Raw genomic sequence first — 21,300 nt, forward strand, 5'->3', positions numbered from 1 at the left:
TGAAATGAGGAGCCTTTTTTTTATAACTTATGAGAGGCTCCTCCTATACTCCAATGGATGTCTCTTGACATTCCATGAATTTGTTTTAAATTCTCCTAGTCCCCCAGAAAAATAAGTAGGAATGCGTATGCAAAAATATATTTAACATAAAAAAATCATATTTAAATTTTCAAGGAAAGTATTTCAGACCTATTTTTTGGGTCATATTTTTTGGCCCTATTTTTTTGGGACCTATTTTTTGGGTCATATTTTTTTGGCTCTATTTTTTTGGGTCCTATTTTTCGGGCCCTTTTTTTTGGGTCCTATTTTTGGGCCCTATTCTTTTGGGTCCTGTGTTTTCGGGACTATTATTTTGGCCTCAATTTGGGTTCCTATTATTTTTGTCATCTGTTATTTTGGGAATGTTTTTTAAGTTTATGATTTAATAATTTAATATTTAATTAGAAGTTTTTAACTGCTCCCTTTTCTTTTTTCTTAATAAGGAATCTATTTTGGTATATTCTTGCATTGGATATTTGTGCTACCTTGTATAGAATGCCTCTTAGTGTAAATGCTATGTTAGATGATCATTATAACTTATATAGATTGAATAATTTGTGAAAACTGTTCTCATATGGTTTATGCAAAAAGCTATCTATATTTATACATTTTCATAGATGCCTTATTTTAGTCTTATTTACCTTTAGGTATTTCCCATAGATATTTTTTGCTCATTGAAATTTACACGTATTCTATGCCTTATTTATTGTTATGATACTTATGTAACATTTATTGACATCCTTAGTTTTTTATTTACCTTTATTGTAATCGACATCTTTATTTTATATTATTGAATATATTTACGTGCAATTATCATAATCATGTTATACTTTTTCACATTTTTGCACCTTGAATTGGTTATATATTCTTATACTAACTTCATTACCTAACATGATTGTATTTGCAACTAATAAAGGGGGAAATTTATGTCTTTATTATATTTTTCTAAGTTTTATCTTGTTGTAATAGATTGATAACACCACAAACATTTCTTGGCTACCTTCACCGATATTTAAATTTAAATTAAACTGATGTTCTCGTAGAACATCCTTTATCGATCTTATATATTACTTTCATATCATTCTCCTTATTTTTATTATTTTTGAGGCTAAACCATGTTTGGTGAAGTAGAAGTTGGCTTCATATTAAAAGTGTAACATACTTTTTCATTTTGAAGTTTTTTGGATTGAGTGCTTCTTATTACATATGTTGAGTGAATTTGTATCTCTTAGATTTTTTATGAATATTTATTTTTTTATCTTAATAATAATTTAACTTGTAATATAATTATCTATGGTAGTTTACATAAACATTGAAGTGAGGGAGAATGTAATGATGAAAAGTTATTACCTATATGTTTTTCACTAAAATTATTTATTCCTAAAGGCCAGTCATGTTTTTCATATCAACCATTTACCATTCTATACAATATCCACATATCTAGACTTAATATAGGCTATTTTGATAGTTGCAAATTTGAAGTTATAACATTCTAAAAATAAAAGAAAAAATCAATTATATGTTCCTTACTTACATTCTCATTCGTGATTGTTACATATCTACTACACTTTTGTATTTATTTGTGTTTTGTATTTCAATACATTTTTCTATTGAAATAAATTAATGCTGGATCATCCTAGTAGATGGAGGAGGGGAAAAAATAATTAGATAACATTTCTTTTGACTTTAATTACATCATCCAAGGTCTGTTTATTAGTTTTTTCTATTAATGATCATTTATCCATATCTAGTAAGTTGGAACCACCAAGGGTCCAAGGAAGGTTAACATGAGCATCACAATCTAATGTACTCCCTAAGTTTATTTGTAAACATCTTTAGCTTTTTTATTGAAATGTATTTATCAAAAAATTGATGTAAGCAAGCTGTCCTAATAGAATTTTTAAAAATTAATTAATTTCCATTTATCAATTGTAGGTTTACATGCTAGTGCATTTATGCACTCATAGAATTTGGTTATGCAAATGGTGATTTAAAGATCTAAGCCAAAGTGAAACATAATTAGCTGTTATGAATTCTAAAACACAACTGAATAAAATTGTAAAATCATATTTATTCTAATAAATAACTTCTTGACATAATCATGATAATCATATTAAACCATAACAAGTTTAAAAGTTAAGTTGATATGTATATAAACTCATTTCATTCAAATGATAACTCATATACCTACATAATTCTTTTGTAATCTTTATATGTCCTATATCTTAAGTAGTAGAGAGTTTAAATTGAAAAAAAAAACTTTTTCAAAGAAAGTTATTCAATTTTATAGCAAATATTGGATCGTACATCAATTTAGTAGAATATGGAAGTGAAGCTTAATCGATCAATTTGGCATTCATCAAATTATATTTATACTTATAATATTTTAAAAATGTATTATTTGAATAAATTCAATTCAGACTAAGTAGGAATAAATATTCAATTTGCTTAGCAGTGAAAGCATAGTAGTTTTATTTTTGAATATGTCTTGCTTCAAACAAAGCAACCCTAACATGAGCTAGTATCATGATGGGAGTAAGTATGATACTATAACTATTTATTCAGACATCAAACAAACCACTCTCAATTGATATTCCTTTCCTACAAACACGAGCATACTCCCATACTCTCCCTGGCTTGCAAAGCAACCCTTTGTGTGGAGCAGTGTTCATCTTCCTTACATTTGCACATCTTATCCAGTGCACATCCATCCCTCAACTCCTCCACATCTTTTCCTTCTATTCCAAACAAACCATCTGTCAAATCATTAGAAAACAGTCCCTGAGGATCAAACCTCTTCTTCACCTTCAAAAATCCTCTAAAATTGATTGCCGGTTTGGGCAACCCTCTAAACAAGTAACCTCCCGACTTTCCCCAGTGCAGCCTTCCTCCATACTTCTCGACTAACATCTGCTCTATCTCTTGATACACGTCTTCATTCCACTTGGGCGTACCCTCTTCCCTTAGTTGATATGTTACGAGCTCGATTATAACAACATCCTCAGAAGGTCCCAGATACGCCTCAGACTTCTTAATAGACCGGAGATTTATTATATCACTGTCACACATTCTTTGAGGACTCAAATCTTATTTTTTTCACATCCTTCACGGCTTCTCAGAATCGAGACACAGGCACTCTCAACATCAGAAAACAGAGTCGTGTGCAAGCGTCGGTCCCAGGTACATGTTGTCTCATTTTTATCTAAAATCTGGGTGGAAGTACAACTATCATCAATTTGTTCAGGGATTTCTTCGCATTTACCAGATGTTTGCATGCGATGGTTGAAACCGACGACTGGTTAGCCAGTGAAGCGTTTCCCGTCATTCAAAAACCCAAGGCCATTCGGGACAATTTGAATCGTTCAGTTTGCAACAAGGCTGCAAATTGCATCCACGTCAGCTTCCGCCAGGATTGAATCGACTGAAAAAGCAATGGCAGGATATTATTCAAATTAGTCTTATTTCACAAAAAGTAGAGCCGATTTGGATTTGTATAAAAGATTGAAAAGTTAAAACTCTCACCTTGATAAGCACTCGCTTCAATGTCAGCGACTGTGGTGGGAGTACTAATGGCTGAGTTGCTGCCATCTCCTGCAACATCAACAGAAACTCGATCTGTGGCCACAAAAAGGGCCTTTACATGTGAAGGAACCCATCTTATATCACCAAATGTGCGAGCTCTGAGAAAACTCTCGGCTTCATATTCAAGATCGTAATCATCTTTCACTGAGACGGTAACAGACCGTTTAAACATGGGCTGCAAAGCGAATGTTATCTCTGAAATTGCTCCCAGCGTTCCCAGAGCCAATTTGGCTGCCTTGAGATCTTGTAAAGACTGAAATCCACAACAATTGCCAGATAAGAAAACAACCCCAAGATGCCGAGAAACAAGAAATTTGAAAAGTCAAAAGTTGATTTTATACACATAAATATTCAATATTCATTTCTCAGATGGAAAATCAATATATATCGACAAATAGTCGAGAATAACTAGAAACACAATAATTATTACATATCATCGTTCTTTCTAAAACACTAGATCATACAAAAAGTCGACCACATATTGATACCATATACCAAGCAAGGTATAAATGCTGGAAATGAATAATATGAACATAACATCTTTTGCCAAAACTATGTCGACAAGCACGTCAAACATGAATGTATCTTCAATACATCATATGATATAAAACATATATAACATAACCATATAAAATTAACATGCCATCGAACCTTATTGTCCATCTGCATGTAATCTCACCTCCGAGCCATTGAAACTATGTCCATCCGCTGTCATGGGACGGAAGAGTGGTCCAGGCGTTTTAACCGCCCAACCATGGAGTGGTTAGCTCTCCGAGGTTCTTTGATTAAGGAGAACTACTCGACCCTGGCACGAGAAGGTTACCAACTCGGCACAATTGGATCAGAAAGATCTGGTGCAGCCTATGTGCCTAATCTACTTACACATATGTCTAGTAGAACATACACAAGGATGTGGAAGAGGGAAAACAATGTAATAATAACCAATGCATCTCAAACATATGCATAAAAATTTTACCGAGCTTGGCCAAGCATCATGAACCAGTTTAATGTAAAAGACTGATAGGCAATATATAAGGAAATACTAACACAAGTTTTCCAACAATTACCCTCCTCTTTGAACCCACATTTAGCACCCATTCCTAAAATGGTATTCCTTTAATTCGCATTTATTCATCATAAAAATAAATATACATCTAAATAATATATATATTTATCCTATGTCAACATTGAGGAGAGACAAATCCATAACAAGGATTTCCATATAATTAGAAAAGAATAAACTCCAATCTAATATGTATACAGCTAGTCTAAGTTAAAACTTTACCATAAGTTGTATCCATAGTCTACACCTGGTGAATTCGTAGAAAAAAATTCTCACAGATCAAATCAATAATTTTGAAAAATAAATCACTATTTAAATCTGAAGTTTATAGTTGGTTAATAGATTTTATGAATTAGTTTTTATTTTACAATATGTAGTTTGTATTTTATCACAATATTACAATTGGACGTGAATGAAATTTTTTTTAAAAATAAAAATAAAAATTATATATATATATATATATATATATATATATATATATATATATATATATATATATATATATATATATATATATATATATATATATATATATATATATATATATATATATATATATATATATATATATATATATATATATATAACAGCAACCATAAAGCTAGAAGTCTTCTAATATTAAACAGTTTTTGGCAGACATGGACGCCACAAAGATATTGGTCTTTTTTTTTATGCTTAAGAATTTGCTAACAGATGGGTTTCCTAGCACTAAGTTCTGAAGTATGTTCTCCATAATAACATTTAGCACAGTACATTCTTTAGCACGGTACATTCATTTCTTAAATTTTAAAATATCCAGACAACTATAACCATCAATCACTAACATTACTGTTATTGTGCAAGGAACTCATCCTACAGATGGAAATCCAACTATTCATTTGCTAACTAAGAAAATATACTATGTCAAACAGCAACAGAATGTTTATCCTTTATAATTTTATTTTTCAGCTATAGATAAATTAAGCCACATATATTGACAACATTTTAATGTAAAGAAAAGGATAAGATAGAACCTGAACTGTATGAGGAAAACACAAGTCTCTAAAGCTCTTCTTCAACAGTCAATCCCTCTCCCCAAACCACTGCCTTCTTCCCTTCTCTTTTTCCTTCCTGCTGGATCACTCTCCCTTCAGACGTAAAGCATGTATGAAAGCACCGGATGACCAAGACAAGCTACAGGGATATCTAACACTACCTTTGAGAATAAAATAGAGGCCCTTAAAATTAAAACGCAGGCTGTAGTGTGAATGTTGTCCCTCTGTTTATTGCAGTGGCAGCTATATACTTAAACACAACCCTCAATATGCATGTGATCTCCAGTTATTTCCTCTGTTTCAAATCTCTGCAATCCCCCTAAATACTGCATTCTCCTTTCCTTTGCTAGAAAACATCCCTCCCCCCAAATTCGACTTTTTGCTTCTTAATAAAATCGTTCCCCCATTACTATATATAAAAATGTCCCCCTCTTCAATTCGGCCAACCCCTTATTTAATTTGCCTTACCTCAATGAAAATCATTTTTTTTTCCCCTCTTCAATTCGACCAGCACTTGTATATATCAAGACGTTTTCTCCCACTTCTCTTCAAGTTTTACTCCCTTAAATCTGCCTTTTCTCTTGCAAAAAAGTCAATCAGCTCTTCATGCCAGTAGAACATCTTCTCTCAACTGTTGTTCTTTTTTATGAGATTGCCAAGTTTCCTCTCTTTTGGTTTTACAGTTACCACTTGTCCAAGAATATTAAATAAACTTCAAGTTCTATTAAAGCTTCCACATCAAATTCAAATCCACTAAACTCAATATAGAAAAACTATTAATTACCATTTAATTTTCTGACTGACTGATGCATGATGTTGATGCAGGAGCATCTTGCATGGAAAAATTAAATTTCAAAAAAAAAATTAAAAAAAGAGAAAAAAAAAAATTATAAAAAAAAAATTGTGGAGGAGAGAGAAAGTGACGAAAATAGAAGGAAAAATAATAAAAAAATAAAATAAGGGAAAAAGGAGAAAAGAAGAATAAAAAAAGGAATTTCTATTTTCGAGGTGCATGGGTGGCATAAATAGGAAAACAGTTCTCATTCCATTAATCGAGGTGTGTAGGTGGCATCTTAGAAATTTGAGGAAAGTTCCTTAAATCATGCATTTAATATTTGTTGGGATCCATAAAGAAAATTTAATTTTGTAATTGGGCCACATGGTGGTGCTTAGTTGTATTTAGGTGGAAATTCTAGAAGGTTGTAGATATTGTAGAAGGTTGTGGAAATTCTAGAATGTTGTGGATAAATCATGTCTTGGGTTAGAAGTGCCTATTTAAGCAAGGCTTATTATCATTTGTAATTAAGTTGGAGAAATAGAAGCTCTTCAAGTGAAGCTCTTCAAGTAGAAGCTCTTTGTATGTAATCTCTTGTAAGGAAGTCCAAGAAATAGAAGTTCTTGCATTGTAAGCTCTTCAAATGTAATATCTTCTAATGGATTTCAAGTATTAATAGATGCTTTATGAAGCATTTTTGTCATCTCTCTATCTCCATATGGTTGCATTTTTTGGTTGTGAGTTGGTACAGGTGGTTTGGCCTGTCATCAGTGGTATCAGAGCATACCTTTGTTAGTGGTAGTAGAGCAGTACTATGTCAGTGGTATCAGAGCAGGAGTTCCTGAGCGTGTGGACAGATCCCCGAATGTGAGGCAGTTTGCACCAGGACCTTGAGTTGGGAGAAGTTTTTGAAGAAATTTTTGATTGTGTAGACAGATCGCCAACTGTGAGGCAGTTTGCACAAGGTTCTTGTGTTGCACTAGATTTGTCTTTTAAAGACTTGATTATGGAGAAGAGAAAGAAGAAGATGACTTTTGTGATTGGATGGATTCTAAGGATTCCTCGACTTGAGAATTTTAGAGCAAGAAATCAGCAGTCATTGATAGTTGATTTGCAGAAGCAAGTGAATGAATTAGAAGTTGAGTTGCGAAAACGAAAAGCACATTACCAGAAAAGAGACATTATAATTATTTGGATGCAGAAAAGGAAGATGATCTAGTGGAAGAGCAAGCGTATGAAGAGGAAATTATTTGCAAACCTAAAGTGGAAGAAGATGAAAGAGAAAAGGAAGAGCATGAAGATGGCAAGATTTATGAACTTGAAATAGATCAAGATGATTTGAATATTGCAACAATGGAGGAAGAATATAGTGCCTTCGTTGGAGATCAAGCAAGTGAAGTAGTTACATGCATTGTTGACAACATGAAAGAGGCAAGCGCAGATGAATATGTCAAAGAGGTAAATTTTTATGAATCATGGGATGTTTTCTTTGATATGAGTTTAAAAGATATTGATGATGGTTTGCATGAGGATCTTGTTAGTCATGTGTGGTATGCAAAGGAAGATTGGTATGGTGTTGCTGAGTTTATTATAGGTGTGATTAATTCAACAAAATTGGATGAGGATAAGAGTTATACTTGGTTAGAGTTCATTACGAAAGAGTATTTTCAGCAGCAAACACTTGTTCCAGCCAGGTGTTGAAAAAGAAGAAAGAAGGAAATATATCAGCATCGGATACTTGTTCCAGCTATGTGTTGGAGGAAGAGAAAAAAAAAAATGTCAACAGTGCCTACTTCATTTTGTGAATCCATATTCACAAAATTTTTCCTACCATGGGAGTCGGATGCAGGAGCATCATGCATCAACAAAAACAATGTGGAAGATTGCATGTTGGTTTTCTTGTCCCTATTGAGGTGGAAGCTTGTGGTGAAGATGAAGATGGTGGTATATCATTCCTTTGGCATCAAAGTGTGGGACACACTTTTCTATCTACCAAGGGAGTCTGATGCAGGAGTATCTTGCATGGAAAAATTAAATTTCAAAAAAAAAAAAAAATTGTGGAGGAGAGAGAAAGTGACGAAAATAGAAGGAAAAATAATAAAAAAATAAAATAAGGGAAAAAGGAGAAAAGAAGAATAAAAAAAGGAATTTTTATTTTCGAGGTGCATGGGTGGCATAAATAGGAAAATAGTTCTCATTCCATTAATCGAGTTGTGTAGGTGGCATTTTAGAAGTTTGAGGAAAGTTCCTTAAATCATGGATTTAATATTTGTTGTGATCCATAAAGAAAATTTAATTTTGTAATTGGGCCACATGGTGGTGCTTAGTTGTATTTAGGTGGAAATTCTAGAAGGTTGTAGATATTGTAGAAGGTTGTGGAAATTCTAGAATGTTGTGGATAAATCATGTCTTGGGTTAGAAGTGCCTATTTAAGCAAGGCTTATTATCATTTGTAATTAAGTTGGAGAAATAGAAGCTCTTCAAGTGAAGCTCTTCAAGTAGAAGCTCTTTGTATGTAATCTCTTGTAAGGAAGTCTAAGAAATAGAAGTTCTTGCGTTGTAAGCTCTTCAAATGTAATCTCTTCTAATGGATTTCAAGTATTAATGGATGCTTTATGAAGCATTTTTGTCATCTCTCTATCTCCATATGATTGCATTTTTTGGTTGTGAGTTGGTACGGGTGGTTTGGCCCGTCATCAGTGGTATCAGAGCATACCTTTGTTAGTGGTAGCAGAGCAGTACTACGTCACTAACTTTTTGTCATTTCAAAATTCATGCTTGTAGTTACTAAGGAAAAATAAATTGAGAGTTTAATATTTATTTTATAATCTAACTTATAATATTACTAAAGAAATAATATGTAATCATTCAATTATTCATTTATTCGATTATGCTACACAATCATAAATTAAACATTTAATCCATCTAGATAAATTAAAATTTAAATAAAATAATTAAAATTCAAATAAAAACAACTATGTGTGTGTGTGTGGCTACACCATACAAATTTCGGACCAACCCTGCCAAGGAGCTAAACTCCTCTACCTCAACCACCCTTTCGCTTTCAGTACCTGCACACTCATAAACTCGACATCATCCATTGAGTGAGTAACATCATCATCATGACAAATAAATAACATCTTCAATACAATTTTTTTTAAACATTCAACATTCATCATCAGATATAAACATATAAATGAAATCACAATTTTACTCGTCATGTCGATACCTCATAAGCTCAACATATAACGACTTATCATAATGACAAAATAATTAAAATTACCATTTAATAACATATATGATGAAATTCTAATCATAGTCTATAAAGTATTCGACTCAAGTCGAGTCATACGTAGTCTTAGTCAAAAGGTCAATCACACAATTAAGTCTGTATAAAAAGCATGTCAAAATTTGAGTCGTGACAGATCTTCATCTACTTTTGTCAAAGATACAATCTTTGCATAGCCATGAGAAGGCGGCACAGGCACAATCATTCTCATTTCCACCATGTACTTGCAAACTCCGCTGCCTTTCTTGGCGAAACTGCTCCTGTGGGCTCCAGTGGAAATAACGCCAGTGACAGAAATTCCGTTGATGTAAGTCATGGCAGGCAGAGCAAGCCGTGCTTTGGGAAGAAATTAAGCCTGGAAAAGTAAGTCAAACTTTGATTATTTAACACTTTTGCACTAGGAATCAAGCCTTAGTGTGTGATGTTTAATACGTTCGCATGCTTTGCAGCTGCTTCGATGACGTCACTCATGATTGCTCCAGCTTGAACAGTGATTGTCATGGCCTCTCTATTCACTTCAATGATAGAGTCATAATTTTGGGTCGAAATGACGAGTCCATCGCCGGTCGGCTTAAACATCACACACTAAGCTTCATTCCAACACTAAAAGTGTTAAATAGTCAAAGCTGACTTATTTTTTCCAAGCTTAATTTTCTCCTTAGTGTGTGATGTTTAAGGATGGCCGTCCATCGCCCTCAACACAGAAGAGATGTGTGGCGCTGTGAGCATGTCTGCTAACAACTCTGATCTTCTGCTTGTTTCGAACAGCCTGGGCAACACAGCACGAAGGAGTTGGGGCTCTGAAGAAGGCCATGCCGCGCTAGCTGCCTTGCAAGGAGGAGGGTCAGTCCAGTACATGCCGAAGATTTACATCCGTAGTCATGGGTTGTGCATTGCACTGATGGAGCTGGCGGGCAAGCTCTTACTTTTGCGCCTGTGCTCAACGCTCGGGTGAAACACAAGCACAGCATAATCAAAATGCGCATCACCATTTTAATTGCTTCGCAGGTTTTCTGAGTGGGGGACAAGTTGGGTTTATTCCGACAGTTTATATAGAAATTGTGGGCCGGTAAATCATGGATAGAAACCGCCTCCAAAAATGATCACGAATGCAGGTTTACAAAGTATTCAAAATAGACAACTGCTCAAACGCAGACTGAACTTGCCTTCCCTGTCAAACACTCTTCCTTATATAATGTATTGAGACTGAATTCTATCAAAATTAATTGCCTTGTCAAACACTCTTCTTTTTAAAATCATTTGCGGGTATAAATGTCTTATAATCTGCTTTCAAAGTTATACACGTCTCTCCATTTGTTTCAAATTCCATGGTGAAATAGACCTAAACAAATAAACAAATATGGAGATTCAAGTTAATAGACTTTGATGTACTAGTGAAGTTGAAAGGTTCTTAATGAATTCAGTAGAGATTATATATTATGAATCAAATTGTTTTAAAAACATACAATAGACTTTGACTGCCAAAAAAGTTATTATGGGGTCCATCCCTAATATTTTTCTTTAAATTGTTTGGTAAATATTGCTGTTACATTATTGAACTTTTAAACCTCTCGCCCACTTGTAAATGATAAGTTGCCATGCTACAGAGTAATTGGGTTAAGAGTATGAGGGATATAGCAGTTTAGTGAGGCATTGTGATTGGTCATGCTTTTGTAGATGAGGAACATGAACTGCTTGAAAAGTGTGGAAGCACAAAGAATGTATGCAACATGTCGCAATAAGCGTAGATAGGTTTGTTGAAATGGCTTTCTAAACTTTTAGAGAAAATTTAATTCACATGAACAAAACCAGAATCCTCAACCCTTGTCAACATCCTTGTTGTTTGTGCTTGTGCTTAAGTAGGAGCTTTAGAACTACCCTAGTTGATGCATTTGTAAAATGTGGAAGTACAAACAATGCACGCCAATAGTTTGACAATGTGCCTCAATGGAATTTAGTCTCATGGAATTCCACAGTTGTAGGATATGAAGAAAACATATCAAGATAATTCAAAGCTTAAGACTTATTGAGCTCTATTGAAAAAATATAATTCCTAATCAAGATGTTTTAGTCCTTATTAGCCTTTTCCTTTAGGTTAGAGACTTATATTTTCATCTAGCTTTTTTCAATTAATTCATTTCTTGGAAAACATGAATATATCTTCTAGGCTAATGTCATTGGCAATATTTTCATTTAATTTTTTTTTTTAAAACCATAATTTATTGCATTTTTCCTTTTAGTCATTTGAATTTTCGCCAATGGTTTTTATCATTTTATTGTAAACAATTACTTATTTTATGCCATCAATATCTAGACATTTCTCACCTTGTGGTGCCCTTGCACATGCTTCTTGAAATGACACGTGTCCTAGCTTTTAACAATAAAACCAAATGGAACTTCTAGAAGTTTTAACATCTCTCTCTTGTTTTCATGCAATGAATATCAATTTTTCCACAAAAGACTAGTGGGTCATCTATGTTTAGAATTTGTAAACCCCAACAATTTATAAAGAAAATTTATAGACATAAATTGCAATAGACTATCTTGTCAATCCATGTATGGATATTTTTGGTTAGCATTTGATATTTTTTAATTTTCAAATGTTCAATTACAAAAGAAAAATACCAATGTTATAAATGGCATTGCAACCATGATAATGTTAAAGAGGAGCACATTGTCAAAATCTCTCCCCTTGGAAGCGCATTTTCCAATTCACAATTGATGCAGCCAAAATTTCTCAAATAATTAACAGAAACATAAGAGAGAAAGAACACAAAAATATATATTAGAACTCCAAATTATTCTTTATTCATCTTCCCAATTCTCTTCCTCCTACAATGAGAGAAATCACAATTTTAAATACAAATCCAAAATTACCATTTTTGGCAATTTTTTTTATAAAACTATTTTTTGCCATTTTTGGTAAATTTTAAAACAACTTGAAAAAAGCTGATTTTTTTTGTGAAGCTTCCTAAAACTGAGATAAGATGAACTGCCAACCAACATTCGAAATTGGAAGTAATATTTTGAGGTTATTAACAAAAACAAACTTTCTAAAAATTAAGAAAAACATTAAACGCTTTTAAAAACTACTAAAATCTCCTACATTATTCTCCTTTGGTTGAAAGAAAAGTTGTTATTTTAATGTATATAATTTATTTTCTAGAACTTTTCCCTCCTTGCACCAAACATTGATTTTATTGACTCGAAGGAACGCAAGTTTGTTCCTTTTTCTTGGTCTTCCAATTTTTTGACATTTTATCATTCACCTTTGCAACTATCACAAGATCCCTCTTCCTCTTATTTTTTTAAACCCATATTCTACTCAACATCTTCTTAGCCTTTAAAATCTAAAATTCCATTTCTTCTGTATAAATCTTTGCAGCATAATCATTTATGTCTTCAATGCATAATATATCAACATATTCTCCATTACCACAATTTTCATAATATCGTTGAATATATATATATATATATATTTCATATTAAAAAAAATCTAAAATTGCCATTTTTTTGGCAGTTTTTTTATAAAACTATTTTGTTGCCATTTTTTGTAAATTTTAAAACAACTTGAAAAAAGATGATTTTTTTGTGAAGCTTCCTAAAACTGAGATAAGATGAACTGCCAATTAACTTTCAAAATTGGAAGTAATATTTTGAGGTTATTAATAAAAACAAACTTTCTAAAAACTAAGAAAAATATTAAAGACTTTTAAAAACTACTAAAAGCTCCTCACATAATTAACAGAAACATAAAAGAGAAAGAAAACAAAAATAAATATTAGAACTCCAAATTATTCTTTATTCATCTTTCCAATTCTCTTCCTCCACAATGAGAGAAATCACAATTTTAAATACAAATCCAAAATTACCATTTTTGGCATTTTTTATAAAATAGTTTTTTTTTTTCATTTTTGGTAAATTTTAAAACTACTAAAAGCTCCTGCTTAGAAAGCCACTAAAAGCTCCTACATCAACAACATTCTACGTAACTTGCCCAATTTCACTCCTCAACTTTGTTCAAGCACAACAATCCGTCCTCACATAAATAATAAACTCTTAAGCTTTTTAAAAAAATTCTCTATCTCAAGTTCCCCTTTCTTCAACCAATTTTAGAGAACATTCACAATTTAACTTTGCATAGAGGCTCACATAAATTTACTAAATGCACAACCTACATCACTTTGCCATTGAAATTGGTTTCTAGTTTATCTTTTCCTATCTTTTTGTTTTACATTTTACCATACATATAGAAATTGCACTAAGATTTCTAACCTATGGCCAATTTTCTCTTGTTGGTCGATGGGTTATTTTTTGAGAAGCTAGATTTATGTTTGTCCTTTTTCCTTACTTTTATGTTCTCAAAGTATAATGTTTCCTCTTCGACATATCATTTTGGGAGCAACTAGTTCAACCTTTACACTATGCAATCCTCCATAAGATATATCAAGTATATTTCATATTCAATTCTTGGTAAATTATCTTACTAAAAAATATTTATTCAGCGTAGATGTGATAAATTTCTTTCTTACGCATTTGTGCTACACTTTTTGTTGGAAAGGTTTTTGCTACAATTTATCCCAGTCTTGTTTTGTCTACAACCTAGTTTTCTCCAGGGTTCTTAATGCACTTCCTTTGAAAATCTTTCATAAACTCCTAGTTGTGTCCTTTAGTTTTCTAATCCTGTTTTAGCTTTTGGTCACTTAAAAGATAAGGGTCTTTTTTTTATCATGTATTAGGGCCATGGACTTGATTTATCCTAGCAATTTGTCTTTATTAGTGTTAGGTCCCCTTTATTTCCCCTAAGTTTCATGTTATATTTCTAAGTTGACCAACCTTGTTATTAACTAAGCTAAGATTCCTTACCATTTCCAAGTGCAACATACATGTCATCTTTTTACATTCATGTAATGATTCTATGGAATATGTTCCAAATCAACTCCAGGAGTGTGAAATATCACCACTTGTGGCTCCTAGTGGGACCAAACTTTATATTCAAAGAACTATATTATTTTATGCAGCTTCCCTAGTTAAATTTCATACAAATGACAACTTCATCTTTGGCCACATGTTCATTTTGAATAGTGATCCTTCGCCTTGTCAGTTAGGATGCACATCAGTATTTCACCTTTATCATTATTGGGAGATTAACTTCTTACCAAGATCAACAGTTGTTGTGTTCCCATGACCAAAGATGCACAATATTTATTTACCTTAGGAACATAAGACCTTGCCATGTAATTTTGGCTAGTAGATGACTATGGAGTGAGACCAACTTAGTGTATAACTTTCAAATTCTAAGTGGTCAAGGAAGATGACTTGATGCCAACATGTCTGATGCTAGATAACATAAAAAATAAAGATCATGCAACTAAAAAGATAATCTTTGAGCACATGAATTTTTTCAATGAAGATCTTTTAACTAAAGGATGAAGTTGCATGATTGTTAGTCACCCTTTTCTTTTATGTGCTAATTAACTTTCTATAAAGACCAAAAACAATCATGATCCTATGAAATGGTTACTAACCATAGGATCATGCAATGATGACTCATCTCTTTAGTGTGTAGAAAATAGAGAAATACATGTTGTGAACTTGTTTTCATGAAGCATTTCTTTTGGATGGTTTGTGGACCCATGTGACATGCTATAAGTAAAAATTTGTTGGCTCACATGTTTCCATTTGATGGAGTAAGGTAGATGAAGATCAACAAGTAGAATCTGAATTTGTAGAATTTTTTTGGAATAGTTTGACACTCATATAAATTTAATAAAAAATAAGAGTATAGTAAATTTGATTAAAAAGGTGTCAAGCTTTTGTTTTTCTTCATTCTTATATTATCCAAGAATTTTTGAAGTGATCTAAAATTGTTGAGTGATCTAGAGAACCTTTCTATGGGAAAATTGAGTGAGGAACCACACAAAAAATTATAAGTTGTTCATGCTTTCATATGCTATTTTTGGTGTTTCACAAATATTTTTTGCAAGGGTTTTTTGGGGAATTTCATTGTCCAATTAGGGTAAAGTCATTAGTGTAGTGATTTTGCAAAATTGGGAAGGGTTTCTTGTAAATTCAAAGTTTTTTAAGCAAAAACCCTAGTTTATAAGATGTTAGTCAAAGCCATAGTTTTCAAAATATTGTAGGCTAGAGAGAATTCTAGCAAAATTAGTTATCTTGAAAAGAACCCCTTTGATGATTTTTTAGACTACCTAAAACCCTCTATAAATAAAAAGGCTACATGTGCAAAATTGATTAAGGGTAGGAAAATTATGATGTGTTATATGATAGATTTGGATATGTAGTGTCATAGGGGTAAAATCTACAAGACTCAAAAAAATTAGTTAGTAGCACCAATTAAATAAAAATGCTCAACTAACAAATCCATTTAACCCTAGAGACAACATAAATGAAAAAATAATTATCCAAAATAAAATATAAATAAATGAAGGCATGTAGACCAATAAACCTTTCAAGCCTTTGTTGCTTCTCTTTTTTTGTATGAAGTGTGCACTTATTTGTGATTTTGATAGCACTTAGACTCTAAGCTCTAAGAAATGTGATAAAAGATATGATTCTAAATGATATAAAAAATGACAGAGGTTTAATACTCAATTGATTGAAAAGTTACATAAATGTGTATGTGTGTGTGTGTGTGTGTGTGTGTGTGTGTGTGTGTGAGAGAGAGAGAGAGAGAGAGAGAGAGAGAGAGAGAGAGAGAGAGAGAGAGAGAATGTGAAGGAATGACAATTGCTTAAATAGTTTTCATGGTTAAAATGGACAATCAAGCTTAATCAAAGAAACCATGTTTAATGAACAAGAAGAGATATGACTTGATAAGATCTTGGTAAGTTCCCCATTTAACTCAAAAAAGATTAGAGAAAAAGAGAAAATAAGAATGAGAAGACATTTATCATTTGAAGAAGGTAAAATTTACAAAAACTAAGAAAAGAAAGATTCTAATTTAATTATGTTTTATTTTTATTTGTTAAAGATAATGATTTTTAAATTTATTTATTTTTAAATTATGAGGATTTATTTATTTCCAAAATTTATAATTCCTAATAATTTTTCAGATTTTTGAAGATTTAACTGAATTAAAAATTGAATTAAATCAAAAAGATGGAATTTGTTGAAATTAAATGAAATTAATAGGAAATTGAGGCAAATTGAGATGAAATTAACTTAATTAATTTTAGAAATTAATTTAGTTGAGAGGATTAAATTATCCAATTTAAATAATAAATATTAAATATATAAACTATGAGACTTGGGGAACCTTGTCCTAAGTTTGCATAAAAATTAGAGTTATCATATTAGAGTTAGAGACATTTTGGTGGCTTTTGGTAGCATGTTCTTGATTCACTAGCAAACTTTAGATATTTATTTGTGACCTTCGATATAAGATATTTGGCATGTGCCCGCTTGATTTTGGATAGTTGGATGGAACATGGACCTATGCCTAAGGGCACATACTCTCATGTTGTCATATGTGTTAGTTATGCATTCTAAATTTGGGGTGTGACCTAAGTATTTAGTTCTTTCATGTATTTAATGTTTGTTCCCAAGCTAACTTGTAGCTTGAGGGTTTATTTAATGTGAGTTTTTATTTAATGCAACTCTTCAAGTTGACCTGTATCTTTGTTTAGTATAAATCTAGAGGTTCTTGTGATGTCTAGAGTCATCATTTAGTATGGAGTAGCTAAGAGGAGTGAAGTTGGCAAAGCTAGTAGCTAAGTGTGGGCTTGGGAAACAAGAAGGTTGCTTGTGTTGGGTGATGCGACGCGCTCCCCTGCCCACAGGTGGTTAATTATGTGGTGTTTCATGTTCACTAACAGTCATGGCTTTTGGTGCAACGGCAAATGGGCCCTACAATTGGTATCAGAGCCTAGTTTTGGCCTGGTCATGGGTTCAAATCTCCCTGGTGCCTTCCCGACCCGCGTAAGCACCTGGTATGCGCGTCAAGGGGGAGATTGTTGGGTGATGCGACGCGCTCCCCTGTCCACAGGTGGTTAATTATGTGGTGTTCCATGTTCACTAACAGTCATGGCTTTTGGTGCAACAGGAAATGGGCCCTACAGCTTGGTGGCTTACGAGCACACATTTAGATTCCTTTTGGGGTTTTCTACTAGCTTATGGATCTGGGCTAGGTACAAGTTGGATATTGTGACATCTTGCAAAAGTATTATTGTGATTGCTGATTTATGTGGTCATAACCCATCAAGCCTTACATCTAGGAATGTTTGATGTAAATCTTATGATTCTATTCCAAGAATTGGTGTAATTTTGGATCTAAATATCTATATTATTGTTTATATTCTATTGTGTCTAGTTATTTCATGGGGGCTAGGACATCTTCTTTGGGGATTCTCCTACCTTTAACTACATCATGTAGGGAATAATGAAATGAATGATGATGTATTGTGATAGTCTATGTCATCATTCAGAGAATTTTTGGTTTCATTTAGTAGTTTTGTATCTTGATAATTTATTTTTAAGTTGTGGAGCATGCTTGATATATCATTCATTATGTTAGGAAATTGGTTGAAGCATCGAGATCATTTATCAACATCCTTATAGTATGAGTTATAATGCATTTTGTACTTTAAAGCTTCTACACCATTGTGTTTATTGACATATCAATCATAAGTTTTTCCTTGTAAATTTGTCCTTTATATATAAGAAGCTAAATGTTTTCTAAGCCTCTAGGAAGAAGATGAGAAATTCTTGAAATATCTTGCATAAAACTAATGGTACAACCATTATATTTGTACTATCCTCCTCTTGCATAGGTGACTTGTAAAACTAAGGGTAATCAAGAAATACACATTTCTTCTACTTGGGTAAGTATTTGAGAACATTTGGTTGTTTTCTAGGATCTAAGTTGTTTCACTAGTATTTTTTGGATGGAAACACCTGTGTAGATTTCATTACACATAATGCATCTTTTTACTTTTGATAATGCATCAATGCATTCTCTAAACGTTTTCATCGATTTATAAAAATGTGTTGTAAAAATAATAATTAGCATTGAATCTAGTAATGTTTGTACTTCTGACTTGATGAAAGCTTGGATATTTTCTGTATTTGTTGAGATTGGTACTTGTTTGTTATGTTTTTGTCTTTTCAAATCATTAACAATGAGGGATTCTATTTTAGAGTCAGTAGTATTGTGTTCTATGGTTGGTTGACTTTATGAAAAACCTTGTTTATGTTTTTGTGGAACTATGGTTTTTATTGTTGGAAGTGGTGTTTCATTTTGGATAGAGGCCTTTTTTTAATCCTTGGATACAATGCCTAGTAGAAATTTTGTCTTTGTACCTATTGTAATATGCTTGATTTTTTTTTCTCTCTTATGAAGTATCTTTTCTTTTGTGGTTGAAATCTACATTTGTATTTTGTAAAATATTTGTGATTGTTAAGGTCCTAAAATAAAAGGAAAGAAGAAATCAACAATTCAATCATTTTCAATGTGAATAATTCAATTATAAGAACCTATTAGGTAAATGTTTTAATACTTTAATTGGATCAAAACAAAAAATGAATTGGTAAATAATAAAATAAATTATGTTAAAAATAATACAACAAGGTGACTTTTTTCATGACGAGAGAATAATAAAGCAGGAACAAAAGGAGAACATAGAGGCAACAATACATTTTGCATTTAATAGTTTTTGCGCAATTTAGATGCCATAGTTGTGGCATGTGTAGGGTTCTAAGGACTAGTTTAATTCAACTCACATTACTAAATTAGTGTTAAAATAGTAGTGAGTGAATATGTAAGAAAAATCAAAGATTTAGTTCACTTATAATGAATTTAAATAGCATATTAAATAGATTTTTAGGCATAGAAGCATTTCATGTCCATGTATCAATGTCATGCCTTATTATGATGTCAATATTATTTCAAAATTAATTATTCCATTAAATTTATATATAAATATATATAAAGTTTTATAAAATAAGTACATAATGTAGTAGATGTTTAAAAATAATAATTGTGATATATAGATCCACTTCCATTTTAAAATAAATACTTTAGACATGAAACTGGGTAGTTGAAAATACAAACAAATAGTACAATCTTAACGAAAGGAAAAGTCATCTAAAGCAATTCCATAAAAGACTATATAGATCATGTTTTCTTTTGTTCCCACTTTCTCTTGGTAAGGAGCCTTCACCCATTCTTTTCCACAATCAATTGGATCTAGTTCTTGCAATGAAAACAAGCCAAATTATCAACCCTATCCAAAAGATAATCTATTAATCACTATCTTGAACAAGAGTCAACTAAAGCTTCTCATCTATTGAAGTCAAAGCCTCTATGGGGAGAGGAATGAGTTTTTCATGTCCAATTCAATAGGAGAAGCCATGAAAACACATTGATTCCTCCAAATGAAGTCAACATGTAGATTGCCCTACTTGGGGACCCATATCATGAGATTAAGACCTTAAAGACCATTGAAACATTTTTCATGGAAAACAATGTAATATAATGCCCTTGCTTGTTGTGTTTGAAGCAGGGTTCGAGAAGCCTTATATAGTTTAAATATTTGCAAGAATAATTTCTAAGATAAATAGGTATAAGTTCTATATGAGGCAACATCGTACAAATTTCACCCAATAGATGTACTTACATAGTCTATCTCCATTGCTTAGAGGATTTGTGTGAGTTAAAAAAACATTCAAGTTCAAAATTATGTTTATGACAAGGGGTTTGTGACTTCAAAAAATATTCACATACAAAATGTTGTTCATGCCAATCAAAAATTTGAAATATCTTCTAAATGAGAGATGCAAATAAAGTTAGAAAAATGTAAGCATAATGATGAGATGGAATATCTTTAGTCTCAAGGAACAATTACAAAGCAAATTACACCCCTGATAAGTTTTGGAAACATAGTGGATATATAATTTGTATTTGATGGATAGGATGAAAAAATGGCTTTTTCTAAGCAAAAAGAATAGACTGACAATTGGAAAAAAGAAATTGAAACCTTAATTAGATTGCTCATGCACACAATACAAGAGGTTTTGTTGAAAATAAACTTGCATCCTATATCTACAATTATTAAACCCTCATAAGCATAGACACATATTACCCTATCATGTAAAGTAGACCACCTCTTAATTCTAATGTCACATTCTTTCTTAGTATCGAGTGTGTTTAACTTAGAAAGAGAAAATGTGAGTGAAAGTAGAAAGTGCACAATTTCTTCTAAGACTAGCACAATGATTTGATGCAAGAAAAAATAGTAAAGGAAGTAAGATCAAATTGGAACTTGTACACCACCCATTTCAATCTATATTATCTCTACACTATTTGGAGCATTAAAAATGAGAGTGTAGATTATAAATAGAGATGCAAATAGGTACATGAAAACCAAATAAATTATACTAAATTTATTTGTATGTATTATACACATATTATAAATATAAAATTGAAAGATTGTAAAGTCACGCTTATAGAGTCTGAAAACAACTTACTTCACTTCAACAATGTAATTTAAAAGTTCAAAGC

General features: G+C 32.1%; 1 pseudogene; it reads right to left on the bottom strand.

Moving 5' to 3' along the window:
- Positions 1-2,482: 2,482 nt before the first annotated feature.
- LOC149556020 (L-gulonolactone oxidase 2-like) lies at positions 2,483-10,957 on the bottom strand (annotated as a pseudogene).
- Positions 10,958-21,300: the final 10,343 nt, after the last annotated feature.

Source organism: Cupressus sempervirens, chromosome 5 (assembly GCF_028749045.1).
Source record: "Cupressus sempervirens isolate cs-2001-9-10 chromosome 5, ASM2874904v1, whole genome shotgun sequence".
NCBI classification, from domain to species: domain Eukaryota; kingdom Viridiplantae; phylum Streptophyta; class Pinopsida; order Cupressales; family Cupressaceae; genus Cupressus; species Cupressus sempervirens.